This window comes from Pteropus medius, unplaced genomic scaffold (genome assembly GCF_902729225.1).
Source record: "Pteropus medius unplaced genomic scaffold, Ma_sr-lr_union100, whole genome shotgun sequence".
In the NCBI taxonomy this organism is placed as follows: Eukaryota; Metazoa; Chordata; class Mammalia; order Chiroptera; family Pteropodidae; genus Pteropus; species Pteropus medius.
This window is the reverse complement of record NW_024350927.1, coordinates 6,439,597-6,458,229: the sequence shown is the minus strand read 5'-3', so window position 1 is coordinate 6,458,229 and position 18,633 is coordinate 6,439,597. Positions and strand designations below refer to the sequence as shown.

Genomic DNA, 18,633 nt, shown 5'->3' with positions numbered 1-18,633 from the left:
TTTAATGGAAAATTTCGAGCACATGCAAGAGCAGAGACGGGTATGGCGAGCCCCCCATCTTCGTCACCCCGCACAATGGGTACCACCCACCACTCGTCTAGGTAATGCCTCCTTTCTGGAAAGACTCAGGCTCGGGGATGACATCGAAGTCCCAGGATGGGTCAGTGGGGCTCTCGTGCTCTGGGGGTTTAAAACCGTATTCTGGTCTCCTGGCAGCTCCGACCAGGGGGCGCTGAGCTTCCTGGGAATGTCAGCTTGCAAAGCTGGGCTGGGTGCTGTCTCAGTCCTTGGGAAGAACAGGCATGTGGATGCTACGTCCCCTGGTCCCCACGTCCCCACTTTCCCATGAGCCTCAGGGCTGTCCCCCCAGAGCGACAGAGGAAGGCAGACCATTTGAAGCAGAGCACTCCGACTTCGATATTTTTTTTAATGTGAGGGAGGTAGGGTTCTGTACAAGGCTTAATTTCAAGGGAAGATCATTTAAACTGCTGAAAATAAGTTTGGGGGCCACTCTTCTAGAGGCAGGCTGGGGGTCATCTTCTCATACGCCCTCCTGCCTCTGCCCTCTCCCCCAAAACACTTCAGCAACTGGCAGGAATAAAGGTCAAAACCAGGGCAAACTAGCAGCACCGGGTGGTTCTGCCGCAGCTTCGGACGTCCAGGTGTGACCTGGCTTTATCCACCAGATTTGGGGGATCGGGGTGTGATCTCTGTTTTCTTCCTGGCAAGGTGAGTTTGGAGCATCCATGGAGAATTTTCTGCTAGTGCAGATAAAAGAGCAGTTTTTAGACAAAGTAAGAGAGTGGGGCTAGTGTCCTCTCCTGAAGCCAGAGTGTCGGGAGGCGCTGACACGGGGGAGCCCTCACGATGACAAGTGTCTGTGCTGGTGTAACCGTCTCCCCTGCACTGTTTACAAGGCAAAGCAGGTAGCGCCCGACCTCCCTGGATGTTGTAGCAGGCGGAGGATGTCTCGTCAAGGCTCAGAGTGCATACAGCAGGGGCTAAGGCAGGTCCATTTCCGGCAGCCTTGTCAAGGTGTGATTCACACGTCGCCCACTGTACACGGCCCCTTGGATGGTCTGTAGTAACGGTACCAGGTCCAGCGGCCGGCATCACCGTCCTGGAATTCATTTCTTATGGGCACTTAAGCATCCTGAGCCGTCTGGCGGGGACCGGGGTCGGCACCGCGGCTTCCCCCTGTCCCGAAAGTGCTGGTAGCAACACAGGCGAGTGGAGCTTTCTCGGTGAGCGGCTCACGAACTGCATTTTGTGAGGACTGGACCGTCCTGTGGCTTGTCACCACACTGAAGCCGCCCGGTTTGGGGAAGCACTTGTCGAAGGCAGCCCAAGTGGAGGGTGTAAAGCTGAGGTGACCAGTGACAGCATGTGCTGATTGTCCAAAGCCCAGCTCAAGGCCGGTGGGTCCCGGCACGGACCACCTTCTCCTCCTGGCTTAGACCAGTTCGCTTAGTGTTTATTGAGCCCTCGCTATGCGCCAAGTGCCATTCTCGGCACTTTCCACGCATCGGCTTGTCTATTGTTCCCAGGAGGCCTGTCGAGTGGCGTTTATTATGCCTATTTTACAGCTGGGAAAACTAAAGCTCAGAGTAAAGTAACTGGTCTGGGATCGGACCGCCCGGAAGTCGAGCTGGACGCAGACCCAGCCGGTGCTCTGAGTCACCGCCCCACAGGGCCTCTGGGTGCAACGAGGCTCCCGACCCGGAGGGGGCCGGGCGTGGGTCACTGGGATACTGCACAGAGTCGGTTCTGTGACACAGGCGTGCCTCGGTGCTGCGGGCGTGTGCCCCTGCTGTGCCTCGGTGGCCGGCCCTCCGCGGGCGCTCAGGGGAAGTCAAATGGACGAAGTGCCATTGGGGAGGCGAGAGACGTGGAGAGTCCGAAGCTTGGATTTTTCCTTTCAGGCGTGACCAAGACAACGTGAAAATACCCACCAATGTCCACTTGGTATTTTCAGCATCTCTGCTGGGCTGTGAGTAGATCCGGCCATGCGCTCCCCTGGGTCCCCCATCCCCGTAAAGAAAACAGCCAGCTGGGGAAGCTGGGGGCTCCCCGTTCTGTGAGCAGCCGTCCTGGGACCCTCCCGCTGGGCCCGCCTATCTTGATGCCCACCTTCTGCGTGTCCGGCACAGGGGCCCAGAGAAGGAATCCGTCTTCCGGTCCCTAAGCAAAAGGCGAGGAGGGGAAGTTAGAGAACCGAGGGGCAGGACCCCGACACGCGCCTCCGCTCTTCCCCCCGTAAATCCCGTAAAGGGGGTCGGAGAACTACTGTCTCCCTGCGTCCTCCCCGGCCTCCCCCGGCCTCCCCGGCCTGCCCCGGCCGTAGGTCTTCTCACCTCGTCTTGTTTTCCTCCAAGAAAAATCCGCCTTAAGCATCAGACTTTCATTACCTTCCCAAAGGACACTTCCTGTGGCTCTTTCAAATGAAAAGTGCCTAATGTCATGCTCCTGAATAAAAGCGGGGTTTTAAACTGGGCCACAAACTCAGATGCCCCCAGGGGCCGGGAAGGAGGTGCCAATGGGCAGCTGGTGGGGCGCTCGAGGGCAGGGGGAGGACTGTGGCAAGCGGGGCGCGTGCGTCCTGTGCAGGGGTGGGCCTCTTACCCAGGAGTGGAGTCCAGTGCACTGCAATGTCCATGTCTTTTTCCCCCTAAGAGAAGCCAGGAATCCAGATTTTTTTAAATGTTGACAAATAACTTGGTGGCTTGTTTGTTTGTTTGTTTTAAAAGAACCAGCGCAGAATAAAATGTCTGTGCCTTCCCCGTACAGACGAGAAGGGCAAGGCCGAGGAGCCCATGGTGTCACATAGCTTGGGACTCGGCACTAGGACTAGACCTGACCTGCTGGTGCCTGGCCTGGCCCACCTCCCACCTCGCCACGCTGTGTCCTGGGGAAGTCAGCAGGGCTGGGAACCAACAGCCAGTCCCTGGAGGGACAGAGCCCTAAGACGATGTCACCCACCCGTCTCAGCTCCCCTATGAAAGTCAGCATTATGGCTGCCCATTGGGTGCCAGGCACAAAGCGCTTCGTGTAGGTGTCTCTGGTGATCCTGACGAGGCGTCCGGTAGCTTCTGGTAACCCCACCTCCCAGACGAGGAAACTGAGACTCGGAGGTTCAGCCAGCTGCATGGGGTGGGATCTGAACATGGGCGAGATCCCTGAGCCAGGGTGAGTGGGGCGTCGTGAGACGCGCGTTTCACCCTCGGCCTGGTGTGGGCGAGCTCGCCCTCTGGATGGCCGGTGCCCTCTCGTCCTGACCCATGCCCAGGGGATCACCTGCAGCGTGGCGGGGAGGCTGGGGCCACCCCACTCTCCTCCTGGATGGGGACCTCCCGAGCATGGCCGCTCCACCTGCTCACAGTTTGCTGACTAATTCTCTTTGCAAACGGTTCAGTTTCACTTGATTGAGTTTCCAGTAACTACGTGGGTGGATTTGTTTCATTTAAGGGGAAAACAAAACATGGAGGGGGTTTTCTTTCCCAAGACGAGGACCGCCAGTTATGGGCTTTGGTGCGTGCGGCTCCGGGCATCCCAGCAAAGCTCTGCAGCCAGCTGGCCTCTTGGCAGGCAGGCTCTGAGGTAGAAATCGCTTAGTCATGTACAAGCGGGGACCAGGTGCAGCAGGTCAGGGTGGTGCAGTGGGCACAGTGGCCCTGAGCAATTCCCCACTCAGCCCTGCCTAGCACGGTGGGGGAGGAGGAACTCTGGGAAGAGGAAGGTGCCCGGTGAGACAGCTAGCCTCACCCTCCCTGGGCTCACTCACCTCCCAAGGGACCTGGTCTGGGACGGAGACACTTCCCCACTGGCCGGGCTGCCCGCTTCAGGTGAGTTGGAGATGGGGGTGTGCTGACACGTGTTAGACTCTGCTGGGGAGGGGTTGAGATGCTGCTCTATGTGATGAGGGGGGAGGCAAGCGCCGCCGCTGTGTGTGTGTGTGTGGTGTGTGTGTGTGTGTGTGTGTGATCTCAAACAGGCTCGACCAGATAATGTTAGCATGCTGCTTTGGGTGGGTGCTGTCCAAGCAGAGCACATTTTGGTGTTGGCACGGGGCAGGGTCCTGCAGCCGCTGTGAGGCATGACCACATTCGTTGCCAGACGGTTGTGGCAAAGGGGCCGACTGACAGAGGGGACCACCTAGCGGGCTAAGGGCAGTCTCCACCAACAGGCCTGGGAGTGTGTGGGTGTCTTAGAGCCTGCATGCGCCACACTGCCTCAGAGTTCAGCGGGTGGTCTGTTCTGTGACTTCTCTGGAGGAGGCCACCCCGAAAGCCATGTTTAGTCTAGGCGTGGCAGCTGGAGCAGTTATGAGCCTGGCTGGGGAGGTGGATGGAGGTGGCTGGGGTCTTGCTCTGATACTCCCCGTCTCTGTGACCTGGGCCTCGGTATCCCATCTGTGAAATGGGGGTGGGTAAGACTACCTCACGCATGGAATGAGTTGACGTGTGAACTGCGGTCCCTCCCATAACTGGGACCCAAGGCCTGAGACGGGGTCAGGGCCTCACCTCCCACGCGCCTTCCTGCTCCAAGGAGGGAACATGCCTTAGAATTTATAGTCCTTAATCCTGGCCTTTGAGAGCTCATTTCCTATGCTTTCTGCAAGGGAAGAGGGCAAATATACAGTTAACTCTCAAACGATATTTTAGGCAGAGGGGAACAGAAGCAGGGAGTGACAATCGGAGTTCTGGAGGATTGTGATGAGGATCAGGGTTTACTCTCAGCAGGTGAATCCAGGAAGGCTTCCTGAAAGAAGTGACGTTGACGCTGGACCTTGGGATGCATAAGAACTGGAGAGGGAGGAGAGAGGGAAGTAGGAAAGAGATCTGTCACTGCAGAACCACGTAGATGGTACCTGGTGCGTGGTAAGCACTTAGTACAGATTATCATAAAAATCAGTGTGACTCCAGGATTATCAGTTTACGTATCTGGCACTAGGTGTGGTGTGTGTGTGTGTGTGTGTGTGTGTGTGTGTGAGAGAGAGAGAGAGACAGAGAGAGAGAGAGAGACAGAGAGAGAGAGAGTATATATAGAGAGGAGAGAGAGAATGAGAGAGATTTTGAGGCCACCAGGTGGGAAAAGACATTTTCAGTGTCGTACGCGACTGATTTCCTGCAGTGAGGGAACCTATTTTGTTTTTTTCCCACCCTGCCGTCCTGTGGGCTCCTAGGTGGTGCTTCTCATTCTTCGTTGACCTTCCATTTATTCCACATGTGTGCCAGGCTGTGTCCTGCTCTGGTGGCCTCACGGGGCTTGCAGACAGGAAATGAGGACACAGGCAGACGCCTAAGGGGAGTCCCAGGCCCCGTCATTGCCAGATTGGGTCTGCAAGCCCGTGCCATCCTGGAACTTCCTGGTGCCCTGGCCTGCCCTGGCTGGGTACGAGGGTCTGAGCAGCGTGCCCCCGGGAGTCGGGGAAGTGGGGTGGACAGTCAGGCTCCTTGACGAGCCAGGTGGGCATCACAGGAAGCAGCTGCATTCACTCTCCCTTTCTGGGCAGGTTGGAGACACATGGCATTTCTGGGACGCTTCAGCCTGGGGAGGGATGGCATTTCCTGTGGCCTGGCGAGGGAGGGGCCTTGGGGTCTGGGCTGACAGTGGCTGAGGGGCGAAGGTGGGCCTGGGCACCCAGAGACCTGGACGCACCCCTGGCTCCTCGGCTGCCTGCGTGGAGCCACGGTTTAGCCACCCCCACTCTGGTCTACGCTGGTCCTGCTGTCCACGCTCTCTGGCCTCTGCCTCTTTGCTCTCTCTCTCTCTGGCAGTGGGGGCCCTACCTGAGGCTCAGCATCCCCAGGCTGCTGGGGGACCAGGAGGCAGGGAACGAGGGCAGCATCCTGTGCCCGTGGCCATGTTCTTCTTTGTCTCCAAGGCCACCCCTGCCTCCTCTCAGGCTTCTAGCATTCTGGGAAGACCGTGAGTTTTAATTTTGGCTTCTGACCTGGATCCCAGACAATTACTTGGCGTCTTGGAGCCTCAGTTTCCACATCTGTAAAGCTGGACATGAGACTCGTCCTGCAGGGACAGGAGGAGAGGCTGGCCGGAGAGACGAGGGCAGACCTGGGGGCCTGGCTGCTCCACCCCCTCCTCAGACCTGGGCCACTGCTGCTCCCCTCTGACGTCGAGGCGAGGGGGGCTGTCTCGGGTCAGCGGCTTGGTGAGGCGTAGCTGACCTTGAGTGGGGGGAGGCTTTCCCACGGAACAGCCCCCGTGTCCACCCAGAGCGGGGAGTGGGGACCCAGAGGGGAAATTGGATTGGGGCGGCAGGGGTAATGGACTTTATGTGGCTTTGAAGTGGCTGGTGTGGTTTGGATGTGGGGAGGGGTGTCGTTGTTGGGGCCACCTCGCAAAGGGTGCAGCTTCAAAGCACTGTCCAGGCTGGTGGTTGGAGACAGGACGGCCCACTTCGAGTGAGCTCTTAAGTCCACATCCGCTGGTCTTTAGGTGGGAAGCTGCTTCCCCACCCTTCCTGTCCCCAAACAGCCAGCCCCAGACCTCCTGGGAGAACTGTGGCTGGGCCTGGTCGGGGGTCGGAGGCAGGACGCTCTCAGAAGGGAGGAAGGGAATCCCTCCTTTCAAGCCCATTGTGTCCAGCGACTTCGGTTGTGGCAGCCGGACTTACCCGCTCAGGACAGGGCCAGAGTCCCCTGCCCAGGACCCCAGATGTCCAGGTCAGCGTCTGTTTTTCACAGTTTCTGGGTACCCCCTCCCCAGCTTTGGTTTCTCTTTGCCTCCCTCTGAAATTTGCATAGAACTTTCTTCTGCAGATATTTGCTGAGCGCCCACTGTGTGCCAGCCTCGTTCCAAGCCAGGGGGTTGCGGCAGGAACAAGGCAGGCTGGAGGGTGACAATTAACCATTGTTGTCTTTTGGCAGGACTGCCCTCTGTGTGGCAGGTGTGTCTCTATCTTTCTACCTGCGACACCTCCTCTCTCCCTACCCCAGCCAGATGGCTCTCACCTTTCCCTTCCCAGTCCGGTGCCCATGTGGGGTGTCCCGCCCCTGTTTGATCGGGAGGTCCTGGAGAGCCCTGTTGCCGGGGTGCGTTACACACAGTGGGTCTGCTCAGTGCTTCTAGTTTATTCCTTCACCCTCGGGCGAAGCATGCACCCACCCTCTTCTTTTGGCAAGTATTTCAGACGTTGCAGCAGGAGAAACGGATTCACCGCAGTGGCGGGAGCTGGCGACATGGAGCTGGGGCTGGGCCCCCTGCTCAGTGCCCAGCCTTGTAGGGGATCCAGGAGGCGACGTGGGAGTCTGGGTGTGTGTGTGTCTGTGGTGTGTGTGTGTGTGTGTGTGATGGCAGTCGCTGAAATAGCCTCCAGGGCGGAGACCTTGGTTGTTACTGTCAGGTCCTTGTGCCCTTGTAGCACAGTGGTTGGGACACGCTCAATGGGAACTGGTTGAATGAATGAATGAATGAGTTAGCCAACCTCTTCACCGATAGTGGAAAAATTAGCATCTTTGATCCAATCATCTCATACGCTGTGGTTGGCTGTTGACTGTCCGCTAGCTCAGCAGCCCCTGAGCCTAGGACAGTGCCTGGCGCACAGTGGGACTGAACCGGCCTATTGATTTTCAGTCATCACCTTATCTCGACTTTAGGCCTGACTGCACTCCCCGGGGGGCTGCCCCCTACTCCCGCTGATCAGGACCTCCCTTTTGAAGGTGGCCTGGAGGATGGGCTCTGTGTTTCCTGTTTCCTTGTGGGGGGCTTTTTGTTTAAGTCACTGGTGCTTAAGAGGCCACACCTCCCGTTGCGGCCAGTTCTAATGAGATGGGATTATGAGAAAGGTTGGGGTGACCCAGAGGGGTCACCCCCAGGCTCCAGTGGAAGAATTTTCTGAACCCTTTTAAAATAGGCATCTTGCTTCTCCTCCACTCCAATCCCACCTCTGAATTCCTGAGTGTCTGGCCCACTCCCCAGGCCAAGGTAGTGGGACCCACTGGCTGAAAAAGGCAGCAGTGTAATTACCAGGTACTGGAAATAGTCCCGTTTCCCTTGGAACCCTCTCCTCCTGTGGCTCCCTCCCCCACAAGCTGACCAAAGCTCTTAAACCTTCGTTTAGTCTGCAGAGCCATCCCAGGCAGGGGGCCTCAAACATCTGCATTCCTTGGGCTCAACCGGTTCTTTTGAGGGTCGAGTTTCTGGGTTAGTGTTGCATGGAGGGCGAAGCCGGCACTCTTTACAAAGAAAGCGGGTGTGTGTGGTGGAATTCCAAGTATCCCGATGGCACTGGGTGGCCTCCAAGCACCAGCACCCGTTCTTGGGAGAGAGCAGACCCTGTGCCAGTTTACCTGTACCTGCCCGACCTGTTCGTCATCACCTTGGTACCCGCCAAAGAGGTGTTTGAGCAGTTCAGCTCTTCAGACCTTTAGTGAATACTTACTATTCAGCCAAAAATGGGTAAGAAAGCTGTTCCAGAAGCTCGTGAACCAGCGAGGGCAGCAGACACGGGCAGCTCGTTAATGCTTTATCTCATCACATCTAAGACCCACGGAGAGGAAGGGTCATCATTTTTTAACAAGCTGCCCTGTTTGTGGCTGTAACGCGCCATTGACTCTGGGACCAGCCTGACTGCAGTGACATTATGATGTGAATCATGCTGAGTTATGGGAGACGGGCTGGGCATCGGACTGGCTGGGGCATCGCTGAGTTCGCGGAAGAGGTTTGTTCAGCTGCAGCGGGTATCTAGGGGGCAGTTAAGGGGCAGAGTGGGGCTGGGGAGTGCGAGTTCAATGCCAAAGGATGTCGCTGACGGAGTGCCTGCCGCAGGCAGCCCCGCTTCTGGGCTCTGACTGTTCACTTACTCACCACGGCCTCTCACCCTGGGGCAGCAGCCGGACGTGTCTGTCATACAGACGGGCAGAGGCTGTCCCAGGTAACTCACAGCTGAGAAGAGCTCTGGACAGGGGTTTTAACACTGGCGCCTTCTGAGCTCCGATCCCGTAAGGGTCTCAAATGGCTGCTTATTAACAACCTCAGTCCCTGGGGCTTAGTCAGTCCCTGGGGCCAAGCTCCTTCTTCTCTGTCTTGAACCCATCTCTGTAGCTTCTCTTCAACGAGCACTCAGTATGTACCAGGCACTGGGATGTGTGTGCACTAGCATCATCTCAAACCATCCATGTGGGACAGATACGATTGTTGTCCTCATTTTGCACGTGGAGAAACTGAGGCTCAGGAAAATCTCAGGTCATAGCCGGGGAAGGGTCAGAGCTGGGATTCAAACCCAGGGCCATCAGCTCCAAAGCCCTCACCTTGAGAATGGTTGCCTATGAATAAGGCCCAGGGTGACGAGTGTTCCTCAGCCTTATAAGAGTTGGCACAACTGCTGGGGACAGATGTGGTTACGAGTCCCATGCTGAAGACTGGGGAGGCCAGGGCCACATCTAGTTCCACCAAAGCTGAAAATTGCCAGAATATTCTGGAGCTCAGAAGATCCGCTGCAAGGTAGCGGGTGCCGGGGCATGCTCCAGCCGCCCTGACAGTCAGCGGGAGGCTGAGGTGCAGTGTGGGGGGCAGGCCGCCATGGGGGGAGCACTGTGCTGGACCATCAGACACCTCAGCCTCCACCCCAGCCCCCCCTCCTTTGTTGTCTGGCTGTGTCAGACGTCTGGCCTTGCAGGGAGGTTCCTGAACGGGCCTTGGGAAGAGGTCACTCCCTTCCCGTGCCGCCGGCGCTGACCCACATGTGACCTTCCCCGTGGTGACAGTGTCTGGCCGTCACTCTTTGATGCTGGCTGTGGAGGGGCAGTGAGTGTCTGGGAGCGGAGTGGCCACCCCTCCCCTGCTCTGGCCTTCGAGGACTGGGCCTGCCCGGTGCCCCTGCCAGCTGCCCCTCCTCCTTTCTGCCATCTTGGGACCAGGAAAGCCACACTCTCAACCCTCCGTCTGAGCATCTGACCTTTTCTGCTCCATGGGACAGACTGGTTCCTGCTGGGCCAGAGCCAAGGGGGCTGGTGGCTGGACTTAGCCCCTCTGTGGCTCCCCGGCCCCTCTGTGTGGGGCTCAGCAGTGCGTGTTTCTCCCAGAGTTACTGGGGGTTTTCCATTCCTCCCCCTGTCTGGCTTGGGGAGCTGTCCCTCGGGCCTGTTGGCGGCGATCACATAAGATGCCGTGTAGCCCAGGCGCCAAGGCTGACCCTGAAGGTCCAAGCTGGGACACCGCGGGTGCCCAGAAGTCAGGGCTGGGCCACGTTGCGCCTCGCCTGGGCCTGGAACCCCATCGGCAATGGAGAGCTTAATTAGGGCTTAATCTTTAGCCTTCTCGGAATCCGGCTATGTACAAAGCAGAGCGGGAGAGCGCCAGACCCGTCTTCCTCCAAGGAGGTGGCTTCTTCCTCACGCCTGGCTGCCCAGCGTCTTCGGGTGCAGGAGCCCATGCCGGGCAGGGTCTGAGGAAGTGGCCTTTGCAGACCCTTCAGGCCTCCTGGGCCTCAGGGAGACCACGCCACGCCCACCCCACCCACATCCCGCAGCTGGGATTCTAGGATGCTGCAGGAAGTTTCGGCTGCGATGCTCACGGGTGGCAGGGGCCGTGCCGCGCGGGACCGCGGGACCGTGGGACCGTGGGAACGTGGGACCGTGGGCCTCTTCCCTCCCTCCCTCTCAGATCCTCCCTCTGGGGGGCCACTGGGAGGTTTGGGGGGACTTCTAGAGGAAGGAGAACCAGGATACGGACCCCAAATTGGGGGTTCATGCAGGCTGTGTACCAGCTCCCGTGGCCGCCTGGAACCGAGCTTCGGTTCCTTTCTGGGGCGTCCTGGTTGCTCCATCTGGTCACGTTTCCTGTTTTTTTCCTCCCTATTTCTTTTTTCCTAAATTTTTTAGGCCATTTCTTTTTCGCGTGCCAAAGTAGGGGACCAAATCCCCGATGAGTGCTCACACGGTCGCTTGATGCATGTGATGCTGCACGTGCCGGACTGGGCTCCAGCCCGGCCGCACTTGGTTCTTTCTCCCACAGGCAGGCGCATAGTAGGGCTCACAACGATCCGTTGCATCAGTGAAATTGTGTCTTGTGTAGCTGTCATCACCTCTTCTACAGCAGGTCCCACTGCGATTCCATCGCTCGATGCGTAGTAGGTCCTCAGCCTTTGGTGGGGAACGTGGGTTGCGTTCAGTCCTGGGCGCATGTCCCCTGCTGTCCTCTGTGGTGTCTCTTTGTGTCCAGCCTCGGAAGGGCCAGCCGGAGGGGCTTGGGTCCTGGACGCTGTGTACCCAACAAGGAGGCCAGCCAGTGCGGATAGGGCAAAGTCAAGACAAAGGCCTGGTTGTGCCCTCGGAGAAAACCCAAACCTGGGTTTCCCTGTGGCCGAAACTGCCAGTGCCCAGCCCACCTCGTTCCCATAAAGGGAACTTTGTATGTGGCTCCTGGCAGAAGCAGGGGGCACTCAAACTCTCCCTGGGAACAGGCCCGTCCGCCTCAGAGCCATAGCTCGCTGCGATGATAACTCCTGTGACTCCTGACCTCTCAGATAGAGCTGACACCAGGCCAGACGGTCGTGTTTGGGACAAGTCTGCTCTCCGTGTCTCGGGGCCAGCATTGTCCAATCCAAACCAGACACATTGTTTCTTGGAAAACCAAGTAGGTGGGGGCGGCAGGGGCGGGGCCGTTATGGGAGGCGCCTTGTGAATGGGTATGTGCCGGGCAGGCAGTGGGAGGGTGGCGAGAGCCCTGTCTGGAAGCACAGCCCCCCGCCAGCTGCCGCCCCCTTAAAGGAGGGCTTGTGTGGACGCTCTAAGCTGAGACCCAAGGGCTCAGCACAGAGCAGCCGATGCAGCCGCCTCTGCCCCCACTGCTGACTCTGGGTTTTCCAGGAAAGAGCGGCCAACACAGGCGGAGGGAAGGGCCGGCTCCCCCTGCTCTCTGGGTACTGGCCGGCCCCACACACTCGGAGCAGCTGGGGATGTGTAGGAGTGTGCTCTGGCCACGCTGAGGACTCAGTTTTCAAGGAATGAGGGGCCGAGGAGCTGCGGATCAGCCGCAGGAGGGTTCCAGAGCAGGTCGTGGACAGGCAGAGAGACGCCTGGGCACCATTCAAGAAGGCGGGGTGGGAGGGTAGGCCCGAGGGCCTGCTTCCAGGGGGCTGGCGTTTCCGCAGAGGGTGGCAGTGTGGGAGGTGGCTTCATGGGGTGGAAAGAGCCACTCGCTTCTTCAACAGGTGTTCATCAAGTAGCTACTATGTGCCAGACACTGTTCCAGGCCCCTCATGGAGCACGTGCTCTCGTAGGGGACAGGTCTTAAGCAGATGACCAAGTGGACGTCATTGAAAGTGCCGTGGAGGAGAGCTGAGTAGGGTGCTGGGGACAGAGAACAGTTGCCATTTAAAGTGTGGCGGCTGGGAAAAGTGACGAGGCAACCTCGGAGCGAGTGAGGAACTAGCTCCTGGTACCCAGGCCCAGTGCACCTGGCACCAGGCAGAGGGCTGGGGAAGCACGCAGGTCCTGGGGCAGGAGGTCGGCATGTGCCGGGAATAGCCAGAAGGCCAGTGAGGCAGGACAGAGGGGGGGAGGGGGGAGGATCGGGGCACGACAGGAGGCCAGGCTGTGAGGGCCTGTGGGCCACTGTGTAACACCTGCATTTCACCGAGTGGAACCATTGGGAAGTCTGGGCAGAGGGGTTTGGTGCTGGGCCAGGAGGGGCGGCGAGGTGCTGAGGGTGAGCAAGAGCTACCCACTGCTGGGTTCCTGCTGACTAGTGAACCGACGGGTTTACCTCCTTGGGCGGCTACATACTCTTTATTGCTCAAACGCTGAAGGACAAGCGCATGGATGGAGCACTCGCCCCTGCCTCCCCCCCCCCCCCCCCCCCCCCCCCCGCGTGAGGCAGGGTGCTCCCTCCTCCTTCAGTAGCTGTTTATCTGGCACTTACTGTGGGCCAGGCTCTGGGCTGGGTGCTAGAGCAACCTGGTCTCTGCCTTCCAGGCAGGAGAGACAAGTCAGAAGATCAGCGGTCACAGCATCCCTCCCCGCGGACCGAGGGGCGGGGCTTTACCGAGGATCAGGTGAGTGAGTGGAAAGCACACGCAGGCGTTGAGAGGACGCAGAGGCATCTCAATGATACTGGGGAGAGGTCAGGAAGGCTGCCCAGAAGAAACCTGAGTCTGGGGTCAGAGTCTTCATGGGAAAAAGCCTGATAGGAAAGTCAGGACATTCCACGGAAGAAACAGCACGAGCAAAAGAGTGAGGTCTTTGAAAAGCTTGGCTATGGATCAGGTAGGATTTTTCCAGCTGTAAGGGGCAGAAAACCTAATCCAAGCAGCCTCAAACAAAAAGGGGCTGGTTTGCTGAGCTGTAAGCAGCTAAAAAGTCACGGAGTTTCAGGCACGGCTGGATCCAGAAGCTGAAACCTTGGCATTGGCAATTGCCCGTCTATCTAAGCATCTGCTTTTCTTCTTTTTGGCCTCGTTCTCAGAAGGTCATTAAAGCAGAAGTCCCAAGATTGCCTCTGACTGGCCTGTATACTCGCTGTCACAGCCACGGGAGGTGCCCTGATGCAGTGGACCCCCAGTGCTGGGGCCGAGTGAGACCACAGTCCAGGACCGGGAGTGGGGAGGGGGAGTCCTCTGAGTCAGAACGAGGTGCATCGCCAGAGCGAGAGGTGCCAGGTGCCCACCCTAACTCGTTAGGGACCCCGTGTGTGTTCCCCTCCCCTGGTTTTGTGTGTTGTGGCAGGGAGGGTGGCGGTTGGTAGGAAGCGGATGGGGAACCAGGTCATAAAACAGGTTCCTATGCAAGAGTTTGACCGTTGTTCCTGAGGTGTCCCATGCCTGGCACATAGTAGGCTGTCAGTAGGCTTGCCGAGGTGACCTGTACATTTCATGGACGGCCACCAGATGAGTTTAGGCAGGCAGCATCAGATGAGCGTTTGAGAGCGTTCTGTGGGCTGGGCTGGAGGCCGGTGGGCGGGGAGGGTGCCTTCGGTCAGGACCCCAGCAGGGCTCAGCACAGAGGCTGGCACCGGGGCCCTCCCACCCTGCTTCCTTCCTCCTCATGCTCCTCCGATGCCCTTCTTCATACGGACCCGTCTGGACAAATTTCGGTGGCGGATTGAAGCCTGTCATTAGCCTTACCCCTGGCATCCTCCCAGCCCGTCTTATCCAGAGAGCTGTTTCGTTCACTTCCCTCTTTTAGCTGCCGGCTAAGGTCTGGTGGAGGAGTAGGGTGTGTTTCTAAAAGGAGCCAGTTGCCTGGGGAGGCCGCCTTTTCACTTGGGTGGCCCCGCTTCCTGGGCTGGCACAAAGCTTCCCGCAGTTGAACTGTTTTTTTTTGTTCTCCGTGAAAACTTGAGGGAACATGAATTTGGGTCCCCTCGTCTGCCCTGACTCATGCCAGGAGCAGAGAAGATGCTACAAGAAGTCTGGGGTCCATGAGGCCAGAGTAACCTGCACCTCCTGGGTTCCATGTGTCCCTAGGCACGTGGCTGGGCTGGCCGCCGGCATTGGGGGGGTCAGGTGGAATGTTCTCTGTGGGGCTGAATTTGCTCTCCTCGTTTTTGGGCGGTTGGGCCTTGGGTGCTCATGAGATGTTTTGGGTAATGAAGCATCACCCCGAGGGACCGCCAGAGAAGGCCTAGTCTAGCTCATGCCCCTTTTCTGAGCCTGACTCCCTAACCCATGCCTGGGGGCCACCAGACTTGATCCTGTGGAAGTACTTGGAGCCGCCTGAAGTGCCCACAGAAAGTCAGCGGTGGTATCCGAGTGGTCACCCCAAACCACCTCCTGAACAGTGGCCGAGAGGGTGAGATGGCACATCGCTCCCCCGGGGTCATTGACTGCCCGTGGCCCGGTGTTCTTCCTGGAGCGTGTGCTGCCTGGGAGGGCAGGAGGGAGGGCCGGAGGGCCCAGCGCAGGAACGGGGGGGCAGTCTGAGAACCCCTCAAAGGGGGCCGCGGGGCAGAGGCACCCTGGCTCGCCAGCCCCGTCGTCAGCCGCCCTCCGTCCCACTCGGCTGGCATAAGCGGTCAAGCCGACCGTTTCCAAGGGGCTTTCCTCGTTACTGCACTTTTGATCTGTGTTGGTTTAATTTGAAAGATGTATTATTGCCTCTGAGTCAAAACACAGAAATCCCCTTGCGTGGCCGTGGCATTTGCTGCTGAGGAGAAGCTGGCGCCTCCTCTGGGGGTCCCTAATCCTTCCCTTCCTGCCTGCAGCCAGGTGGTTGAGGGTCCCGAGACCCTGCCTCCCTCGCCCAGGGGGTCTTCTGGGGCAGCTCAGTGTGGAGCGTCAGGACCCCTCAGGGTGGCTGCCCCTGAGACAGCCCTCCAGGGTGTGGGATGAAATTCGTAGCTTTATTTTGATTTTTATCTCCTTCTGTTTAATTTCTTTTTTTTTTTTTTTTGGTATGTTTCATAATGCCATCATTCATTGGATACAGAGGCATATGAGTGTAAGGTACCACAAAATAGGTCTTTGGGGATATGTGTACAAAAAAATTTGCTAATTAAAAAACAAAAGGCTGGTAGGCCAAAATGAGGCTGTGGCTGGTGAAGGGAGTGGGGATTGCAATGGGGTCCAGGGAAGGCGGGGGGTCAGGAAGGGTGCAGGTGCAGGGGGAAGGAGGGTGGGGGTGTGGGGTGGGCAGATAGCAGATCTTGGCACTCCCCGGTGCTTTGGGCACTATGTGTCACCAGGTACATGTGGACACGGGGCCCTAGGCCTGGTGGAAGAGGGTCTGGGAGACATTTCAGGGAGAGGTTTGACCCCTGTTTCTTCAGTGGTCAACACCATTTCCTAAAGTTTAGAACAAAAGGTCAGCTAACTCTAGGGCCAGAGAGTAAATATTTAGGCTTTGTGGACCACACGACTTCTGTTGCAAACACCTGACTCTGCTGCTATAGCAAGCGAGGGGGAATGCCAGGGACAGCATGTGAACAAAAGGTCAGGGCTGTATGCCAATAAAACTTTATTTACAAAAACAGGCCGTGGGCCAGATTGGCTTATGGGTCATCTTCACCAACCCCTGGTCTAGAACCAGAGGACGGGCCCCACGGGGCTCAGAGCCAGCCAAGATGACCCACCAAGAAGCAAGCCCCTGACCTTGGACTCATGAGTCATCAGTTAGACCTGCACTTAGGGGACCTGGGGGTACAGTGTGGACCCCGCAGAGCGTTTTCACAGCTGGAGCAGGTCATCAGCCCCTTATCTCACAGTGTAGGGCACCTGACTCTGCAGCACACCTTCGGACCTCCTTAAGAGCCAGGTCACCAGGACTCGGGGGGAGCCAGGGCCCTGCTCGTCACAGAATCACGCAGAGCAGCAGAGCCGAGACTCAGAGGCTCTCCAAACTAGTGTCCCTTGGGACGTTGTGGGACAATATGCTGCTCGAAGAAGAATGTCCCCTTCTCTTCAAGTGTGGGAGCCGCTAGAGTTAAGCAAAACCTGCCAAGCTTCTGTCCTGCAGGACTTCTCAGAGCCTTTACGATGCTAATGGGTTTTGACTCTCCGGGAGGGGATGTGTTTCCCCAAACTCAAGTGCTGTCAGGTGCTTTGAGGAAGAGCTGATCTCCTCGGACGCTCTGTTTTCTAGACATGCAAACCTAATGCCCAGAGAAGCTGAACGTCATGCTCAGGGACACAGAGGCTGGTGACAGTGTCAGGATAATCGCTGAGTTCCTCCCTCCTGACTTGGCAGACCCACGGTTATGGTGCCCCCACCCCGATCTTGTGCCGATAGGGAGCCACAGGTAGGGGTGTCCCAGACTGCTCTGGTCACATCGTGTGTCCCTTTCGTCCCAGAGATGCGCTGCACCCTTCATCCTTTCCCTCCGTCCCAGAGTTTCTCAGCCACGGCACTGTTGACATTCTGGCAGAATAATTTTTTGAGGTAGGGGCTGTCCTTTTACTGTAGGGTATTTAGCAGCATCTGGGCCTCCACCCATTAGATGCCAGTAGCACCCCCACCCTCATTTAGGACCACCTAAAATGTCCCCAGGCCTGAGCGAATGTCCCCTGGGGGTAAAATCCCCTGGCGGAGAACCACTGCTCTATCTTCAGCCAACAGGTGTGCAGCCTGAATGTGCTGGAATTGGCTGGTGACGGGTAGAAAGGTTTCCCCTAGCTCTGGCGGAGTGTAGGAGCGATCCCTGGGGGACACGGGTTTGTGGGGGAGGCAGGTTGCTGGAAGACTCCCGAAGATATGAGACAGGACAGGGGGAGCGCGAGTGGTTCGGTTCCGTGTTAGGGCCAGGTGCCCTCAGCTGAGGAGTTCGGGGCAGGGGATGGAGTAGAGAGGGAGGTGAAGGCGAGATCCGAATGGAGAAGGGGTGCGTGTGTCTCGGGGCAAAGGACCTCACGCCAGTGCAGGAGGGAGCCACCTGTGAGGGGGCGGGGCGGGGCTTCCAGAAAGGCGATGTGGGATGGGGGACGGAACAGGTGCAGGGCACTGGGGGTGCAGAGTGCTCGGGAAGGTGAGCCCGACAACCAACCAGAAGCCAATGCTGGAGACCAGGAGACCTCCAAGGTCTCGGCCGTGGCCAGACAGCTGGGAGGACTGAGGGCTTAGGGGCGGACGTGTGCAGTGGGAGGGATGTGGGGAAATTCTGTGGGTCATGTCGCTTTACAGACATTTTATTCTTGAGACTTTGATGCTAGGAAGCTTTCGGAGTCTTTTCCAGGACCGATTCCCAGAGGCCAGGGATGAAAATTCCCCTGGGTGACAGACAGCTGGTTCAGAGTGGCCCGCGTTTGTGCAGAGAGGAAGAGAAGCCAGACAGTCTGCCCGGGTCTCACACCACCATGCTAGGTGCACAGGGCATCCTTTGTCACCGTGGAGTCTAAGTTAAGGCAGGAGGCAAACACTGAGGTTTTGTTTCAAAGTCCAACATGAGGACTTGGAAAGGAAAGAGACTTCACTCTTGTGGTTGCTTAGTTAGTTAGTTAGTTAGTTAGTTAGTTAGTTAGTTAGTTAGTTAGTTATTAAAGGTGACGTGGATCTTACAAGGGTTTCCAGAAGGTCTGCATGGTTCTGTGGTGATGGCCTTCTAGGTGGGTGGGTGGAACAGACTAGCGTGGGCACATATGTGAGTCTAATTAGGGGACGGACGTAGCTATTAGTGTTGGAGAAAGCCTTTTCTGTGACAAAGTGGGCGGAGGTCAGTGTGGGAACAGCCTTTAGTGCCCGTCTCAGAAGTTTAGACTCCTCTGATGGGCAGGAGGAAGCCACTGACAGCGTCAGAAGCAGAAACGTCACGGGGGAAATCATGCATGTTTAAAGGAGAATGCATGCACGCGTTATGGGGGCTTTTTTCACAAGATGCTCCCAAGAGACGCACTCGATCTGAATCAGCAATGTTCACAGCTGTCAGTTCTACGTGGAAAAAAAAATGGGGTTTGCTGCTCTCAGCCTTTGTGCTTTTCTGTAGGTAATTTTTTCCACAGTGAAAACAGCTTTATTGTTCTTCCTGATTATATTACACACACACCGCGAAGAAACCGAATTACACACATTTGTAACTATAAGGAAGTACAGATCCCTTGCAAACCCAGGGTGCCTATCACTTGACCAGGTGATGCTGATAACATGGGTACATTCATAGCGTCACGTGCACACTTTTGGGATTCTATTTCGTGTTTGCCCAGTGGGATTCTATTTCGTGTTTGCCCAGTGCCCCTCCTCCCTCCTT

The 18,633-nt window shown here is 57.4% G+C and overlaps 1 protein-coding gene and 1 long non-coding RNA gene across 3 annotated transcripts in view; one reads left to right on the top strand and one right to left on the bottom strand.

The window, feature by feature from the left end:
* The window catches only part of SPSB1 (splA/ryanodine receptor domain and SOCS box containing 1), a 65,385-nt gene that overhangs the window by 10,805 nt on the left and 35,947 nt on the right, over positions 1-18,633 (top strand). Inside the window, exon 1 of one of the 2 annotated variants that reach the window (XM_039842017.1) lies at positions 3,708-3,842. The exons of the other annotated variant lie outside the window; for it this stretch is intronic. The gene's annotated coding sequence lies outside the window, so the exon portion shown is untranslated. Of the gene's footprint in view, positions 1-3,707; positions 3,843-18,633 lie in introns of those variants that run through there. 2 annotated transcript variants of the gene reach the window in all.
* LOC120585694 (uncharacterized) lies at positions 2,117-3,379 on the bottom strand. Its single transcript, XR_005648485.1, has 3 exons — positions 3,295-3,379; positions 2,623-2,668; positions 2,117-2,181 (listed from the first exon to the last, which is right to left on the bottom strand). It is a non-coding gene; the product is annotated as an uncharacterized LOC120585694 (long non-coding RNA).